Here is a 19,614-nt window from a genome sequence, read left to right on the forward strand (position 1 = left end):
TTGCCAACTGGCTCACTGACAGAACCCACACTGTAAAAGTTGCAGACTCCAAATCTGACCTCAAAGCAGTGACAAGTGGAGTACCACAGGGTTCCATCCTGGGACCTCTCCTGTTTGGTATCTACTTCTCTGAAGTGCAGGCTAACACAGAAGTCCTCTGGCTAACGAAGCTCGCAGATGACTGCAAACCTCAAATGATGTGGACATCCTACAGAAGGGCCTCTCTGAGACAGATGCCTGGTGTCAGAGCCATGGCCTCAAGCTCAATGCCAAAAAGTGCAGTGTCATCCCCTTTGGTAAAAACTCTGTACCCATGAACTACCACATAGGCAGCAATCTACTTAACACCAAATGTGTGATGAGACCTTGAGACCCAGGTGGACAGTAGTATATCCTTTGATAGTCACATCACCACAGTAGTCAGGAAGTCCTTCTACATGGCACACCTCATCATAAAAGGGTTCTCATCCAGGAAAAAAGAGTTCATTGTTCCTCTCTACTCGACACTCATTAGACCCGTTATAGAGTACAATGCCCCTTTTGGAATGTACTTCACAAGACATCTGCAGCAGCTGGAAAGGCCACAGAAGTACCTCACAAAGAGGATTACTGGCCTCAAATAAATGCCCTACACTGACCGCCTCAAAAAACTCCAGCTTTACACCGTAGCATATCACCTACTCCGAGATGATCTCTGCCTAACATATAAAGCTATGTCAAACCCAGAGGTGTTGGACATGCTACACCTAAAGAAATCACAATCCCTCCGAACTACATGCTCTAGGGACTTAAACCTTGTCATCACAATAAACATGACATGCTGGAGGGATAGATTTCTGTCCCAGAGACTTCCCATACTCTGGAACAGGCTACCCATCTATGTCATGCAAAGTTCTTCATTAGCACTCTTCAAGAAAAATCTTGCTGAGTGGATGGGAAATAGGAAATACACCCCGGGGATCACTTCTGTGTCTCTGCTCGACAGTGGCACAGGAAAATAACTTTCTTGGGTGGAGTAAGCCAGGGAACCTTGTTGGCTAGACTTATGTAGGCCCTTGGGCTGATAGCCTAGTACCTACCTATGAACCTATGAACAAGGTCTGATGTTCAAACCCAGTAGGGAATTCTTGTGAACCAGCTACATTATTTCATGAGAGAATCCATGATCTGCACTTCGGAATTAACTGCAAAGAAAGACCATGCAACATTTTGATTATGTTGGGAATGTCCAAACAGATTAAAATGGTAGTAATAATAAAAAGTCTAATTTGTGTGACACACACCACAAATGTTACTAGCCTCACAGATGTAATGGTACCTCACAACATTCCAAACCGACTACAGAGTAACATTGTTTGAGATTTAGCGTTTAACACAGACCTAAGAAACCTGTGGTAATTAGGATAAAAATACTTTTTCACCAGCTGTTATATTACTGAAATATTTTTTTTTCACATTCACCTTATACGTGCTTTTGGAGGTGGGAGTTTCAGTGAGTTTTGTTTTTGATAAAGATAATTCAGTGGGTTGATATGAATCCACTGCAGTAACCCCCTCTTTCTTTACTGCCATAGTAAGACTGTATGGGATACTGCATTCAGTTCTGACAATAACCCAGGGCAAGGGAGACAGATAAGCCCTTGAGATGAAACAGCACTTAATAAAGCCAAGACTAGTAAATGTATGAACACTGAGATGCATTCCTATAGGCCATTATTGATGACAAACTTGGAATACTTTTTCTTCATTTCTAGAGGCCATATCTGCAGGATGAAGGTAGAGATGCAGTTCAGAAAAGAACAGAAACAAATGCTGTTAAGATCTGATGTATGTGTTATTTAAAGAAAGAATGTGGTGACTTCATTATATACATCTAAAAGAGAAGAGAAAGGAGGTGGAAAAACTTTAAGTGACTGTGCATAAATATTGCACTGTAAGGCAGCAAATTTCAAAGAAGGAAATGTTCAGATATAATGGGCATGCTGTGAGGCTAACAAAGGCATGGTAAGAATTCATGTATGTTGTATTTTTCTGCAGGAGAGGTGGTGAGTGCTTGTCACAAACTCTCAACAGAGATGGTAAGAACAACGTCCTCATTGGCATTCATAAGCAGTTAGGAAAAAGAAAAGATAGTGGGGACAAAATAGATTCAGTGAGCAAGGAAATTGACAAAGAAAATGAAATTGTAACTCATCCACTCTTACTATGGATGTTTTTGTGTTTCTGCATGTAATGATTGTATGTTTACTGGGTGCCTGCTTTAAGTGCAATGACTGACTTTGTGATGTCTGCATTTAACAAGATGGTTTTATTAAATATGGAGGAATATATACTAGATCTGAGGTTACTCTGTCTTTACTGCATTCCTGATATTATCAGAAGTTATCCCACACTTTGCATATCAAGTTAAAAGAGATGTTGAGCATAGTATCTATATGGAGGTGCAGGGAAGACAAACCTTCTGTAAAAAAAAAAATCCATCTATCTATATAGAGAGAGATAGATAGATAGATAGATAGATAGATAGATAGATAGATAGATAGATAGATAGACATATTTTTTTAATTATGTTGCAGTCAGGTACTGCAGCTACAGTCTTTGCTTTCCTGCTTCTGTTAGACCTATCAGCGTTTTCCAAACAGAAACAGAACATTATGTTTTGTAGGGGGGGGGGTCTGATCTCAGCTGCCAGCTGTTAGGTTATAAGTACATTTTATAAGGCTTTTCAAGTGTAATTTTTTAAATAAAAGGAATGATGGTTGCAAGTATGACCATGTATGGCTTTCTAAAACATGATATTAAATGTTTTAGGAGAGATATTTCTGAGGATTTTAGATATTTAGCTCCATTTATCTCTTATCTGTCCATTACATATTTGCGTGTGTGTGTGTGTGTGTGTGTGTGTGTGTGTGTGTGTGTGTGTGTGTGTGTGTGTGTGTGTGTGTGTGTTGAGGGGGTGAGTAGGGTACTTATTACCTGGTCTGTATTAGAACATCGAAGTTTTAAAACATCGAATGTTCTTATATCGACCCCAAAACAGCGACAGCTGAAAATAGCGAAGCTGCAGAACACCGAATTTTTTCCTAGGGAAAGAATTTGGGTGGCTGTTTCTGTGGCTTCACTATTTTCAGCACTGTGGTGGAAAGTTACGGGTCGGGTTCAGGTAAGTTTGCGATTGTGCAGACGTTAGGGCATGGGTTAGTCGAGTTAGGGTTAGGGTGCGGGTGAAGTGAGTATGCGATAGTGATTGACTTTAGGGTTAGGGCATGGTAGGTGAGTTAGGGTTAGGGCACTGGTCAGGTGAGTGTGTGATAGTGACGGACCTTAGGGTTAGGGTTAAGGTAAGTGGACAGATAGTAGTGTATGTACAGTTTAGTGTAGGGTTATATGTGTGATTTTAAGTGCATGTGTGTGGAGTGCTGTTTTTTTGGTGTGCTTGTGTTGTGTGTGTGTTTCTCGGAACAGCAATTTTTTTCCCAGGGAAAAAATTCACTGTTCTGAGCTTTTGATGATATCATATTTTGAAATTCCAAGTTCGAGCTTATGGTGTTCGATGTTTTGGAATTTCGATAATATGATATAGACCCCTTATTACCAGAAGTTTTTTTAGCATTTGTTTTCCCGGCATTTCCTACTGAATACTTATCTTACCTCTCACAGTTTACATTGCTAGGTTTTACAGTTATTATAACAAAGGAAATGTGAAGTATTTTAATTAAACCTATTTCTTTATGCATTTTTGCAGCTAGTATAAAAGAAGCATCGTGCACTGGTTTGCTCAGGTCTGCACAGCAATTATTTCCTTCTAGCAAGAATTTGACTGATGATACTTATTTCACAAGTCCTTACTTGAATCTCAAAAGACATACTGATATATGTTTTCTGTATAAGTGCACTTGCAAAATATTTCTTCAAAAAAATGGAGCTTGAAACATTTGTTTTCAAGCACCAGGGCTGTGGGTTTGTGAGTCATAAACTGAATGGGTGTGGTGCCAGGAATATATTAAAAAAAAAAAAACTCACAGTAAATGCAGAGGGAGGGACCTCTGGTAACCAAAGAACCTATCAAATAGCATGTCCATAATATCCGGCTGCAAAGCCCACTCTAATGTCTCAAAAAGTTTCATCGGTAGAAAGCAGTGACTAGAGAAAAGAAAAGACATAAAAAGATATATAAAATCATTCTGCACGATTCTTTTTTATTGTTTTGTGATCACTTGCTTGATACTCTGCCGTAATAGGGTGAGTTGAACATTTTTCTCATATATGCACTGCCTGAACAGAACTGACCATTCATCAGTAGATGTCGATGTTTACATAATAATTAACAGGGAAATGATAATAGACTGAATGTACATCTGTACATTTTTTTTTCTTAAGTGAAGAGGTGGCAATGTCAATGAATCAATTTGTGGAAGTGCTAAGAGTTTGAAAACAAACTGTGTTACTATATCAGAACTTTCTATTACTGTTTTGCTGTCTCTATAAATATTTTTATTGATTAATAGGTATGAGCTAGATTTTACTGTTACATTAAATCTGATGCATGTTTTCACTTATTTATAAAATAAACTGCCTGTTTACCAGTATGCCTGTATGTTTCTCTGATGAGAAATGTTTAAGATGAGGAACCATACTGTAGGTTTCTGTCAACGTATAGAACAGAACAATGTCGGATGTCAGGAAGGAATCTTTCAGTACTGGAAGATGAAAAGAAAATGTCTTTGTAAGCTTTCAGTGAGATTAACACTGCATGTTACTCTCTGTAAACTGTGTTCTCTTTTCATAGGGAATATGTGTATATTATATTGTACATAGCGAAAAGTACAGTTGTAATAATATACTGGCAAACTTGTAAAGCTTGTCATTACATTTCAACTGTGTTCTGTTTTTGAGTTTAAATACTTAAATTACTGATCTTTAAAATACTTAAAGCACATTGTTGCATAACTGTAATATCATGAAGGGAAAAGGCAAGTGAAGTCAAAATCACAATAATGCATGGTGAAACATTAATTTAAACTCCTTATCAGCATCATTTGTTTTATTCTCTGGCAAATGGTGAAAGAATTTATAAGCAAACTATTCAGATGGTTGCTTAAATTAATCAGCTAATGATACTTTCAGAGCATTGTAATTGTATTCACCACCTGATTAATATTAATACCAGCCATACAAAACTGATACATTTTTTTTTTGTTTTTTTTTTAAGACACACACACACGCACACACGCACATGTACACAGAAAACATAATGACCATGTATACCTAGTGTTGCTAGATTTGGTTGCTTAGTACCACACCTCCTCTGTGAAATGTGTGTGTGTGTGTGTGTGTGTGTGTGTGTGTGTGTGTGTGTGTGTGTGTGTGTGTGTGTGTGTGTGTGTGTGTGTGTGTGTGTGTGTGTGTGCATCTGTCTGTCTGCCTGTCTGTGTATGCACATGTAAAATAATGTAAAAAGAGATGAAAAATGCAGTACCTCTTTGGATTCTGTCTCTGTTTTTTTTTCTCATTATTTTAGTCAAGACTGTTTTATCTTCACATGTCCTGTATATTTGTTTATTGGGTAAATTAATTGTTCTAGCAGGTCTTTGGGAAAGTGAACAGACAGAGGTCAAACAGAACAGGATTAATTAAGCAAAACAAATTATCAATCTGAACATTTTGTGACTTTAGAGCAGGAATAAAGCTAACTATCTAGGTGGAAATAAGAGGTGAACAAAACAGAGGAGAGTGGTAAGGTGAAGGAAGTTAAGGATGTGAAAGGAATGCTGTATAAGTTATAAGAAAACAATTAACTGAAGAATAATCAAAAGCTACTTTGGAATAACTCAGGAAAAAAATACATAATACTTATGAGGAGGGGGATAAATACACACACACACACACACACACACACACACACACACACACACATATATATATATATATATATATATATATATATGTATATATATATATATATATGTATATATATATATATATATATATATATATATATATATATATATATATATATATATATATATATATAGATATATATACACAGATGTGGTTTTAACCTGAGAGCAAATATCAGGAGGATCCAATTTATTATTTTAGGTGGACAAGAAAAATGTTTTCTTGAAGCGTTTTTGGTCAATAGTGGTCCCAAAAGGGACTGATTATCTTCTCCCACTCATTTAAAGAAAAAGCTTTGAGGAACCTCATTGCATCTTTATAGGTCAACATTGAGTGTCAGACACGATAGGCAGGCCAAACATGTGAGGTCTTTGGTCATCACCTGCAGAAAGTCTTTGTAAAGTTACAGTCTCCTCACTTGTGCCATTGAGCACAAATTTAAGCTGATCACAGGGGCAGTATCTCTGAGGAGAAAAAAAAAATCCTGACTCATCTGCTCTCTGGATTAACACTGACAACAAGGCTTTATTATACAAAAAAAAAAAAAAAACACCATAGAATACTGCAGACAGAACATCGGGATATAAAGCTGGAGGTTTCTGTTTGAAACCAGCCAGTTTCCTGTTTCAGTTCCTTGTATCTCTACATTATAAGTGAGAATGGAGTTCTAGTCTCACTGGACCTGGCTGAGTAAGAAAACTATCTAAATGTAAAATAATTATGTACACAAGTGCAGAAACATTGGCCACCATCACCAAAGTAGAACTAATTTTGTGTTTTAAGGTACAATAACAGTTACAGTTATTGCCATCAAGACACAGACAGGACTCTATCAGTACTCCTGTGACTCCATTTAGGAATTCACTTGGTCTGACAAAGAACAGTAAAGTGAGATGGAAAATGTGGTTAATTGCAAGCTCTGCTTTCCCGTATGGGTGATATGTAATATTGTAAGGTATAGTCCCCTCTGGTGGTTTATGAAGGTATTGCACAAAGCATGCATTAGTAGGTAATATAATACATGTTTGGGGATGCATGATGGTACATTTAACTCTGTATGACGTCACTGGCTTTCACTGCACGGCATACAAAGGAACACACTGATTCAGAAGATAGTTGTTTCAAAACAACATTTGCACTGTTCATGATGACTTAATCAAACTAGGAAGACACAAAAGTAACACTGGTGTATGGCAAGTAATATGTAGTTTAACATTTTTCTTACTATCCACCTAAGAATACGACTTGGATACATGAAGATCTGGCACTGGAATGACAATTAAACAAATGAAAAGCTAGATGAATGGCTGATTTAATCTGAACCGGAAAGGGCTGGACAGTTAACAGTCAGAGAATGGCTTAAAAATGTAATGCCAACCTTACATTTCTCATATGCTACTGCTGCTCGGAAGGCTATTTGCATGACTTTGCAAATTGCTGATTTTTCCAAGACAGATATGGTAATGTTTTTATTAAATAGGAAGCTGATTTTACACTATATTATATGGATTATAGACCTATCAAAAGGCTGTACTTCAAGTCTGCAGTGATTTGGCTTTCATTATGGAAGCTTTGGTCATGGTGCTGGTTAGAGGCTTTCACAATGATAAGACTGCATGTGTAGTCGATATGTCATCAGAGATGTTTAAAGCACTAGGAATTGTTAAAGCAGCATGGCTACTTTTCCTCATCAGTATTGCATAGAAGATGAGAACAGTGCCACTGAGTGGAAAACTGGAGACCGGAGATTGTTCTCCAGATGGGAGGAACATACATCTCAGCCTTCCTTTGAAAGATGGGGCAACTCAGGATAAATATGGCTAGGCTTGTAAGGGCTCTAGGATGGTTAGTCTAGTAATCTTCTATGAACCTATAAACCTATGAAAACCTATGCAATAGTCCTGGAGGGGATTCAACAGATGGAAGTCAAGTCTTGGATTTAGGAGGAACAATGTTGATTCAGACAAAGTTGTGGTATAATAGATTAGTGCCTTAGCACTGTACATTTGTGCAAAGAATCATGGCACTTTACTAATCCGGTTTCCAGATGTTTTGTGGAGTTTGGGAAGACTTACGACTTCATATCAGGCATCTGCTGTGTTAGGTCCTGTGAGATCATGGGGGTACCTTACTAAGGCTGCTGCAGATTATCTGATACTTGTATGAAGGCAATGATGGCCACATTCTCAGCAGTAAGTCATATTTGTACAAGGTTGGTACTGGACTTTTCCCAGGGTGTGTCACGTCACTAGTTCTATTCATGCTTTTCATAAGCAACTAGTCAAGATGCAGCCAGAATTAAGAAGGTATCTAATCTGGGAATCTAGTAGTGGATTATTGGCTGTTTATAGGAAGTTTTACATTTTGGCCTCATTTGAAGGCATTCTGTGACATGCATTTAAGAGATTTGCTGGTGAGTCTCAAGCAGGTCAGTTGAGAATCAACACTTCCGAGTATGAGGCCATTATGCTATCCTAGAAAAGAGCAAATTACTCTAAGTGGTGGAAGTGGTGGAAGTAACAACTAGCCTTACTGGGGGAGATCAAGTACCTTAAGGCTTTATTCATTAATGATGCAGTTGCTGATGCAGATGCAGACACTGAACATCTCTGTGAAGAAACATAAAATGATTTCTGGTAAAATAAAAGCTAAGTTCTTAAAAACTGCTATCATAAGTTTACAACCCCATGCTCATCTGTGATCAAGAGGTGTATGTAGTGAGGAAAGAATGCACCATGGCTGCAAGTAGCAGAAATTAGATTTTTCCATTGGATCATTGCACTTACTCATCGTGATGGGGTTTGGAAATGAATGATCTGGGAGAACTATAGATTAGGAAAACTGTTTCTTTCAATCAAGAGGAGCTGAGCCAACCAAAGTAGCTCATGCATCATATAGCATAGCACTCAGCTGTCCAGATTTTCCCAGAATGACCAGATTTTTGACTCATATTTTTGGTCTATTTCTCATAAAACTGTAGTTTTTTGGCAAACCACTGGCAAATCAGTGAGGAAGCAGCAGTGGTACAGAGGTAGCATTGTTGCCTCATAGCAAGAGGTTCTCCTGTTCGATTCATGGCTGAACTGCCTTCTGTGTGGAGTCTGCATGTCCTCCCCACGGTCGAGTGGCCTCCGAAAGACATGCGTGAATGGGCGTGCCTTCGCTGAAGGTTGGGCATCGGGCTGGCAACTCGGCACCATAAAAATCTACTGCCAATCATTAGCGGACCGGAGTTCTGCTGTGGCGACCCCTAACCAGGAAAAGCCGAAAAGACAAACAAACTGGCAAATCAGTGAGGACTGAAGTTAGAAAATAATGGCAGACATTTTATTTTCAGACTTAATATCCTTCAGAAAATTCATGCAAATGCAAATCCTGTTATTCTATCAACTTTCTAAATTTGTAAGAGCAATATGTAAAAAGTGTCTCTATTTTGGGCCTTTTTCCCCCCATTATTTGTGGCTTTGTTCAGGTTTCTTGCTGTAAGAGTTTGAGAGGTATAGAGAAACCCCTAGACAGCACATGTTGGAGTTGTTCTTCTCATGACCCAATGAGATGGAGACCCCACTGCAGATCCATGACATTGGGGAGGGATTATGTCTTTTGATTAACTTGGGAATTATCAGGTTGAGTTAGACTCTGTGCCTGTGCAACAGGAAGCTTGATCTGCCCTGCTGCCACAGTGACCATCAATGAAAGTGATTGTGAGTGAGTGAATAAGATAGTGAGTAAAGTACAGTTGTGTACACTTACCATAAATGTAGATGTTCGAGTGTATTCACTGTTGCTGAATAACAAAGTCTTTTTCCCCCCATTATTTGTGGCTTTGTTCAGGTTTCTTGCTGTAAGAGTTTGAGAGGTATAGAGAAACCCCTAGACAGCACATGTTGGAGTTGTTCTTCTCATGACCCAATGAGATGGAGACCCCACTGCAGATCCATGACATTGGGGAGGGATTATGTCTTTTGATTAACTTGGGAATTATCAGGTTGAGTTAGACTCTGTGCCTGTGCAACAGGAAGCTTGATCTGCCCTGCTGCCACAGTGACCATCAATGAAAGTGATTGTGAGTGAGTGAATAAGATAGTGAGTAAAGTACAGTTGTGTACACTTACCATAAATGTAGATGTTCGAGTGTATTCACTGTTGCAGTCATTACATTTGGGTAATCTGCTGGCATGTTGCCCTCAGTCGGCCTGAATAACAAAGTCTTGAGTCCTGCGTCAGTTGCTGTCTTCTCTTCCATGACGTCAGATCGTCAGGGGTATAAAACATGCAGCCAATGCCATTTTATTCAGTTTTTCTTGCCTCAGATGTCAGATGCCCCCCAAATGGGGAGCAAACAATAAATAAATATATATATATATATATATATATATATATATATATATATATATACACTTTTATCAACATAAACTTTACCTTCATCTAACAGCAAATACACCACAAAGGCTTTAGTATATAGTGAAGGAAAGAAAAGGTATAGAAAAGGGGGGTGGTGGGTGGGTAACCCGGACTGCAACAGTGAATACACTCGAACATCTACATTTATGGTAAGTGTACACAATTGTACTATGTTATTCGTGTTTCACTGTTGCAGTCATTACATTTGGGTAGAATCCCAAAGCTATGGATGGGAGGATGGAACTAAACAGCATTAGGAGAGGCTATAAGGCCCTGCAGAACTGCAGTGGCAAAGCCTGCCCTGGATTTGGAGAAGAGAGGCAAACGGTAATACTCTGTGAAGGTATGAACAGAGCTCCAAGTAGCAGCCTCTTGAATGTCTTTGGTTGGAACCCCTCTGAGAAAAGCTGCTGAGGTAGTGGCAGCCCTGGTGGAATGAGACCTGATCCCCTTGGGCACAGGTTTACCATGGTGCAAGTAGCAGAAATGAATGCAGTGGCTTATCCACTTAGAAGTAGTCTGCTTTGATATAGCCTTCCCCTCTGATCCTGCAGCAAATGCTACCAGTAGTTGCTCAGACTTTCATAGAGATTTGGTCCTGTTTAAGTAGAATATTAGTTGTCTGTGTACTTCCAATGAATACAGAATTCGCTCCCCCTTGTTCTGCGGATTTGGGTAAAATGTTGGCAGGTGAATTGTCTGGTTAAGAGTCACACTGGATACCACCTTAGGCATAAAAAAAGGACTGGTCCTGAGGGACACCCCTGTCCGGGTAAAATGTAATAAAAGGCTCCACAGCCATGAGAGCCTATAGTTCTGAAACCCTTCTTGCTGAAGTGACTGCCAAGAGAAAAGCTGTTTACCAAGATAGAAATGTCATATCTGCAGTAGCTGCTGGTTCAGAAGGAGGCAGGGTGAGCTTTTCCAGTACAAAATTGAGGTCCCATGCAGGAGCTGGTGATCTTCTGGGAGGCCTTAGATTTTTGGCCCCCTCTAAGATACTGTTTAAGCAGAGGATGAGAAAAGAGGGGGGAGGCTCTGTGTTGTAATGAGCTGAGATGGCAGAGGCATGGATTTTTATTGAAGAAAAGGACAGGCCCTTGTCAAGCATCTCAGTCAAATATTGTAAAGCCTGAGGAATATTGGGCTTTGCTGTGTCTGTTCCTTGTGCTTGGTTCCAAGCACAGAATCTCTTCCATTTATCAGTATAAGATTTTTTAGTACTAGGCCTTCTGGCTTCCAAAATGACATCCATCACAGATTTACTGAGGGGTGTTGTTTGAATAATTAAATGATCAGCCATGCAGCAAGGTTCAGAGTTTGGAGCTGAGTGTGCAGAATTTGATTGTACTGCAGAGACAGGTATTTGAGGCAAGTACCAAGGGGGAAGTTGAGACATATTCCTTAGAATTGGGTACCAGTGTTGGCAAGGCCAGTCCAGAGCAACTAGGATCATTTTTGTTTTTTCTGTCTGACTTTTAGTAAGATATTGGAGAGAAGAGGCAGAGGGGGAAAGGCGTAGACTGTTCCATGCTTTTTTGTGATGAGTTCTTGTGCAGAATTTGTCCAACTGATAATTTTGGGGAGAGAAAAATAGATTTATGTCTGGGCTCCCCCATTTCTGTGTTAACATACTGAAGATTTGTGGATCCAGTTTCCATTTGTGCGGGTCCATAAGATTTCTGCTTAGGTCGTCTGCCAGAGTATTTTGTTTTCCTGGCAAGAATTGAGCTTGAAGATGTATTTGGTAAGTCAAAGTTCTGTTTCACAATGCCATGGCTAGTCTGCAAAGGGGGTAGGAATGTGTACCCCCCCTGCTTGATTATGTACCACATAACTGTGGTGTTGTCCATCTTTATCAGTAGTTGTCCTGGATGAAGTAAGTCCTTGAAGGCTGTCAGAGCATTCTGAACAGCTAGCATCTTTTTCTGGTTGATATGCAGTTGCATTTATTTTGGGCTCCATTTGCCCAGAATGCATCTCCCCGCCAGGTGGGCCCCCCAAGCATAGTCTGATGCATCTGTAGTTAGGGTTTGGGTGGCAGGGGGTAGAATGAATGACAGTTCCTTGTTTTGGTGACATGTCTCTGCCCACTAAAGAAACTCCTGTTGTAGATAGGGGATGAGAGGAATCATTGTTTCCAGACTGTGACAATGTTGGCTCCATAAGCTTTTTAGGTACCATTGAAGTTTCCTCATGTGCAGTCTCGCATATGGAATTAGTAGAATGCAGGATGCCATGAACCCCAAAGCCTGCAGAATTTGTCTTGCAGATAACTGGGTTTTTGTTGCCATTTGTTTGAAGTATGTTGTCAGTTGCCTTTGTTTGTCTGGCGTGAGGTAAGCTATCTATGCAGTTGTATTCAAGCTTGCACCCAGGAATGTAATTATTTGAGAGGGTACCAGTTGTAATTTCTTTTTGTTTATGGTGTACCCTAGGCATGCTAGAAGCCTTTTTACAAATGCCAGATGTTGAAGAAGAGTGTCCTTGTCCTCTGCCTGAATGAGACAATCGTCCAGATAAGGATAAATTTGAATGCTTCTTTGTCTGCAGAATGCAATTACTGGTGCCAGGCACTTTGTAAAGACCCTGGGTGCAGCAGATAAACCAAAGGGCAGTGCAGAGAACTGGTAATGCATAAAACCTGCCTTGAAGTGGAGGTATCTTCTGCATGATTCCCTTACTGGGATATGCAGGTATGCCTCTTCTAAGTCTAGAGTCACTAATCAAGTGTTCCTGCCCAGCATAGGCAGTAGCTGTTGTAAAGTCAGCATTTTGAATTTTGGAATGTCCAGGAACATGTTCAGAATCGATAAGTCCAGTATTGGACACCAAGAATTGTCTTTTCTGGGTACCAGGAATAGTTGAATAAAAACCCTGCCCTTTTTCCTGTTCTGGTACCGGTTGAATAGTCCCCATATCCATGAGGGACATGACTTGTTTCTGAGCCTCTGCCCACTGATTTTGTGGCAGATCTGACCATCCATTTGGAACTGGCAAAGTATGAAAATTAAATATGTTCCCCTGGGATACTATGTTCAGTACCCACTTGTCCTGGGTAATTAACTGCCAATTTTGAGCATGAAGTGCTAGTTTTCCCCCCAAGGGGGCTGCCAAAAGATAAGTGCTCAGTGATGGTAGAGGAAAGTCATTGAGACTGCTTACTGTAGGGTTGTGCTTTGTTTCCTCCAGATTTCCAGGTGGAGGCACCCCATTGCTTTAACCTGTAAGAACCATGTGATTGGTATCTGGAGCCTTTTGAGTGCCTGGATTTGCCTTGAGTGGCTCTGTTGGACACAGGAAAGGACCAATTTTTAGTAGGCCAGTGTCTACTAAACCTGGGTGGCTGCACTTGCAAGAAATCTTTTACAGTTTGCATAGATTTAGCTTTGTCTTCCATTTTCTTTAAAACCTCTTCTGCCTTATTACCAAACAGAGTATCATGCTGCAAGGGGGCATCCAACAATTTAGCTTTAACATGATCAGGCAGATTTTGCTCCTTGAGCCAGGCATGCCTTCTAATCACAGATCCAGTAACTGTGGCCCTGCAAGAGGCCTCCAAGGAATCAAAACCACATTGCAGAGTATGCTTTCCAACCTGTTCTGCTGAATGCAATAATTCCTGTAACTCTTTATTTTCCACATAATCAGAAATCAACATGCTGTTGATATTTAAGCATATGAAACTGGCAGTTTAAGGCTCTGATTGCCAAGGTAGCAGACGTATAAACCTTCTTTCCCCATCCATCCAGAGCCCTGGAATCTCTATCAAAGGGGGTAGGATTTTTGGCTGTAGAGGCTTTACACCCTTGGGACCCTGAGAAATAGTCTCTGGATCAGCAGCAGGATTTTTGAATAGAAATTTGTGGGAGTCAGGAACCCTGTAATATCTGTCTGGCTTACTAGGAGCCGAGGTAGGGAATCAGGAGCCATGCTTGATTCTGAAAACACATCATCAACAATGTCTAATACAGGAGAAATAGCCTCATTCCCCTTCCATGATGTGTCTAAGGAATGATACACTGTATCATCCCCCACCCCAGCCCTCACCAAATCAGATGTAGCTGACGGGGCTCTTTTTGTACAGTTGTAGATATAGCAGTAACAGTATCAATAACTGAAGCATTCCCATTAATGTATAATTCAGTCAAGAAAAAGAAGACATACTTGTATTCTAAATAATACAGTTACCATAGCTTCTAATATTCTTTGCATTCTAAATAATGCTGCCTGGATATTTAGCTTAGGTTCTGATACTGTTTGTCCCTTCTCCCTTGTAATGGTTTGGTGTTCTTCCTCCACTGTAACCTCACATCTAATGCCTCCCTTTAGACATGTTACTACTTTATCTTCATGCTTTCCTTCCCTGTCTTTATAGCAAGGTAACTCCATGTGCCAGCCCTGGGTCTATATCAGAATAGCAAAGAGGCGTTTAATCAAACACCTTTTCGTCAACACATAAACAGCGAACGCACAAAAGTGCGAATGCTCAAAACAGCGATTTCTTTCCCTGGGAAAGAAATTGCTTGGCCTTCCCCATGTGTTTGCCCCTTTCCCCACTGTAGTGAGATCTCGGAGTTGGTATATTTAGTCGGGGGGGGTGAAGCCCCCCACATTGTAATGTTTGAAAGTGTGTGTTTTTGTGTGTTAGTGCTACCAATTTCTCTCCCAGGGAAAGAAATTGGTGTTCTGAGTGTTTGTGCTTTAGTGTGTTCGCTGTTTATGTGTCGACGAAGAGGCGTTCGATTAAATGCATCTTCACTATTCTGATATGGACCCATCAGTCCCAACCACAAGCCAATGTTTCTGTGATATGACCTCAGTCCACCTTGCCAATTTGCAACACTATCTGGAACTCCTCAGTTTCCCACACCTAGACTTTTACTCTTGTAAATAATACTATCCAGCTGAACAATGTTACCATTCTTTGTTTGTTCCTCTATTATATTTTACATTCTTTTTATTTTCTGTCGACTGTCTGAACACCTGCCTCCTTTTCCTGCTTCTGTGGCATTCTATACTACCCTCCATCTTTGTTTAAATGTATGATCATTGAGATTTTCCTTTCCACTGCAGAACTAACCACTGCTGCCTCTTTTGAGATAAGGTGATCTCTCTGCCACATCCCTCATCCTCCCTCCAGTCACAAGGTTTTTCCCTTTATCCTCTACAACATCAACTTGTTATACTACTTAATCCTCTTTTTCTTCAATATTCTAGCTGCTGTTACAGGCAACACTTTGAAGAATGTTACCTCCAACCCCATTTCCTGGCATTTTTCAGCCATTCCCTGGTACTTACTAACACTTCAGTTCTCTACTTGGAGAGTTTATCAATGTCTACATATGCTTCCACATTCCTCCTGTCTGTAGTATCTCCCTTATACTGAACTCTTCTCACTGTTTGTGATGGCTGCCTCTCTCCCTGTATTATAGTTCGCCCCTTCTGCATCAATGTGAAAACTCTCCACTCTTTCTGTCTCTCTCATCATATGTCCCTCCCATCTAACAGAGTGTCTCTTCTAGACCAATTTCCTGCTGCTTTTCTTGTGGTATTGGATTATACATGTCCATTTCTGTCTCCTCTTTATCAAATGTCACTAGTCTTTGCATCTGCCTTTCCATCTGGTTTTACTTCTCCATATCATCATTTTTGCTGTGGCTGAATTTTCTCCTTTCTCCCTTCATCTTCTTTTGCACATCCCCACTTGCTTCTATGCTTTGAACAACCTGTCTCCATGCCATCTTGTTTTTTGCCTTCTCCCTACCTTTTCTGATGACATGTTGCCTGTTTCCTCCTCTATAGTCTCATTGTGTGCTTTATAACCTGACTGGCCAATTCAGTACCATTTGTGGTTCCCTTATTCTACCATGAAGCTCACCCATTCTCCTTCAGGATCAATATCATATGCAACCACAAATCTCTACAGAACTGTTCTATATATTCAGTTCCTTTATCAATGTCTCTCACCCAGCCTTCTTGTCCAGCCTGTTTCCGTTCATGCCTTATTCTTAAATGCCTCACTTTTCCCCTGTGTTAATTATTTGTCTGTCTATCTATCCAGGCTTTATTCTTGGCCTACCAAGCAAATAAAAGAGTTGTAAAAAAAACTGAAAGGCAATTAAGATTAAAGAAAACTAATTCCAGCTAATTTACCTTAAAATAATCAAGATCAAAGGATCAGCTGTCTCCTTCTGTTGAAGCACATTCATGGGTTTTTCAAAAGCTATCAGTTCACAACTAGTCCTGTTCAGTTGCCAGAAAGTCGCATAGAAGCATAAATCTTTCAAAAGCATCAAGTCACGCCTAGCTCTGTTCACGTGCCACTGAAATAAACTGAGGATTAATGTTTTTCTGCCTTATTTATCCACAGGATTAAAAAATGCACGAAACTGTGAGATCTGCGTAGTATGCACAAAACCCTGATGGATATACAGAGAAATGGTTCCCCTTCAAAACATCTAAAACCCATAACATCTAAAATCATAACATCGAAACCATAACATCTAAAACCCAAAACATCTAAAACCCATAACACTGAATTTCATAACATCTAAAATGTGCATCGCAACATCAAACACTACAAATCACATGAAAATAACATCCCCTCCACATATAACAACATCAAACTAACAAACACACTTTTTCCTACATTCCCCCTGCATCCCCCCACCACTCATAAATTAAATATACCAACTACAAGATCACACTACAGTGGGAAAAAGTTAATTTCCTAACCCCACTGTATCACGATCACCATAAAGAATGTACAAATAATGTCTATATCACTTACCTGTATGGCCTAAAAAACACATACAGAGTGGCAAAATAAGCACTATATAAATAGCATAACTTCCTACACTATATAAATAATAACTGTAGAAATAAAAACTACAACATCTCATAGTGATACCACAAGATTAACAGATTAAACTATAAAATTTACACGTTTGATGATACACTATTACATATTATACATTTTAGATGTTATGAAATTCGATGTTATGGGTTTTAGATGTTATGGATTTTAGATGTTATGGTCTTGGTGTTTTGGTTTTAGATGTTTTGAAGGGGAACCAGAGAGACATATCAAAACTCTCAGTGCATGTCACAAATGCAGGTAAGTCTTCAACGGAATCCTTCCTTTTCAAAGTATGATGCCTAAGTACAAAGAAAAGTTAATTATTTTCAGCAACTGGCTAAATTGTTGGTGCCATTCCAGGAGGATCCATTATGTGTCAACATGACACAAGATGCTCAACAATCCTACTTGCTTTGCTAAGGGTGGTCTTCACCTCTTATTCCAAGGCTTCCTCATACTGGCTAAATCCCTTGCTTCCCTCATACTGCCTTTTTTAGGCAGAGTCAAGCTGATGGACAACCCAAATCCAAACCAGGATCACATTAAGGCAACTGTGTTCAATGCCGGAAGTCTTAACAACAAAACGCCCAGCCTTGAGGCTCTCCCAAATTTGGAGTGAATCCAAGTCTGTTTAATAACTGAAACATGGTTTAAGTGTTGAGAAAGCATTTCCTCCATCCATGGGCTTTGTGCCTACCATGCTTTGAGATGTGATGGCAACTATGTTGTCATATCCATATTTGTTAAGGACCATAACACCTCTAGGCAGATCTCTGGGGATCTACAAACAGGGCTCAATGAGCTTCAAATCACACTCACAAAAAACAAGTATCAGTTTATAGCCTGTTGCAGGACATTGTCTACATCCCCAGAAATTCATGTTAAGTTCCCAGATGTAGTCAATGAACTACCTATAAATAATCAGTCCATTATTTTGGGAGACTTTAACTATCTTTCAATAAGCTGTAGTGCCTATACTTCAATTGAAGGATGCACTCAATATTTTCTAGATTTCATAAACAGATGTTCCCGAAAACAGATTGTTAACAGCCTACTAGAGATAAAAATATTGCTGTCCTGGTCCTTATGAATACATTGTCTTTGCATTATTCCCCTGGTATCATCTTGACGATTTAAGTCAAATCATAAACTGATGACCTTCAGTATTAGAACCTTTAAACTTGAAAAAAAAAACAATATCTCAGATGTCAATAAATTCTAAGATGCAAATCTCATTAAATTAAATTTTATAATAAAGTTTCAAGACTGGGTTATTCTAACATCAACCCAGAAACAACCTTAGCAGGAAATCACATAAAATAATTTGAAGCTCACTTAGATAAATGCATACAATTGACATCACCCACAGAATAGGACATTAAAGCATACTACCTTGGTGCTCTTCCAACATAAATAAACTCTACAGTAAAAGAAAACAAAATTTCTTAAAGTATTTAGCTGATCTAAGGACCCTTGAGTCAAGGATAACATGAGAGAACTGGCTAAATACTTAAAAAGAGCTATTAGGCATAATAAAGCAGGCCATGAACTGAGGTTAGCAACTGAAGCCAAGAACAACTACAAATCCTTCTTAAATTACATTAGGAAACTAAATAATAACACTCAGCATTACTCAGCTCTTACTCAGGATGTCACACCTACTCTGATTCAATAGAAATTGCCAACATGCTGGCTAACAAATTCAGTGCAATCTTCATCCCAGAAATGACTATTCAAAGCCCCCTTAACTCTGAAGCCCTCAAACCTCCCGTCATAACCAAGGTTCATGTCCTAAAGGTGCTGTAAAAAATAAAAATACTTCCTCCGTGGCACCTGATAACATACCTGGCTGTTTAATAAACATAACGCACAAGCCATGACACACCCACTCCTTTAACTGTCCAACCTGAGTTTATCCACCGGCCTTGTCTCTGAAGTTTGTTGCATGGCAGTGATGATGCCAGTATACAGATGTGGCCCCACCAATGACCCAGGGAATTACATGCCCATCAGCCTGATGAGTCTCATATGCAGAGCCCTACATCACATTATAAATAAATGTATTAACTATGACATTACTAATGTCATCAGCCTAGACCCACTGCAGTTTGGCTTTGATAAGGGAAGATCTTGTCTAATGAATCTGGTTAATGTCTTTGAAAAAGTAACAGAAGCTGTTGCTGTACACATGGCATGTTTTCACTTGTTAAGTCCTGTGATGCCATGCTAGCATAGTTAGAAAGTTAAATACATTATCAATGGATCCCTATATAACAAGATGGACAGTAAATTAGCTAAGGGGATAGAACCCACACTGTGCAAGAAGCAGGTGCTTCATCACATACGAAGGTAACCAGTGGTGCTCTGTAGAGCCCTTAGATGGGACCTCTTTTGTTAGTCATTTACTTACCCAACTACCAGACCACAAACTAAGGCCTTCTAACTCA

At 39.5% G+C, this 19,614-nt stretch overlaps 1 protein-coding gene across 1 annotated transcript in view; it reads left to right on the top strand.

Moving 5' to 3' along the window:
• The first annotated feature begins 4,087 nt into the window (after positions 1-4,087).
• The window catches only part of LOC122808859 (protein S100-A11-like), an 87,094-nt gene continuing 71,567 nt past the window's right edge, over positions 4,088-19,614 (top strand). The window contains exon 1 of the mRNA XM_044079957.1: positions 4,088-4,242. The gene's annotated coding sequence lies outside the window, so the exon portion shown is untranslated. The remainder of the gene's footprint in view (positions 4,243-19,614) is intronic.

The sequence above is a fragment of the Protopterus annectens genome, chromosome 8.part0 (assembly GCF_019279795.1).
Source record: "Protopterus annectens isolate FY-2018-M chromosome 8.part0, PAN1.0, whole genome shotgun sequence".
In the NCBI taxonomy this organism is placed as follows: Eukaryota; Metazoa; Chordata; order Ceratodontiformes; family Protopteridae; genus Protopterus; species Protopterus annectens.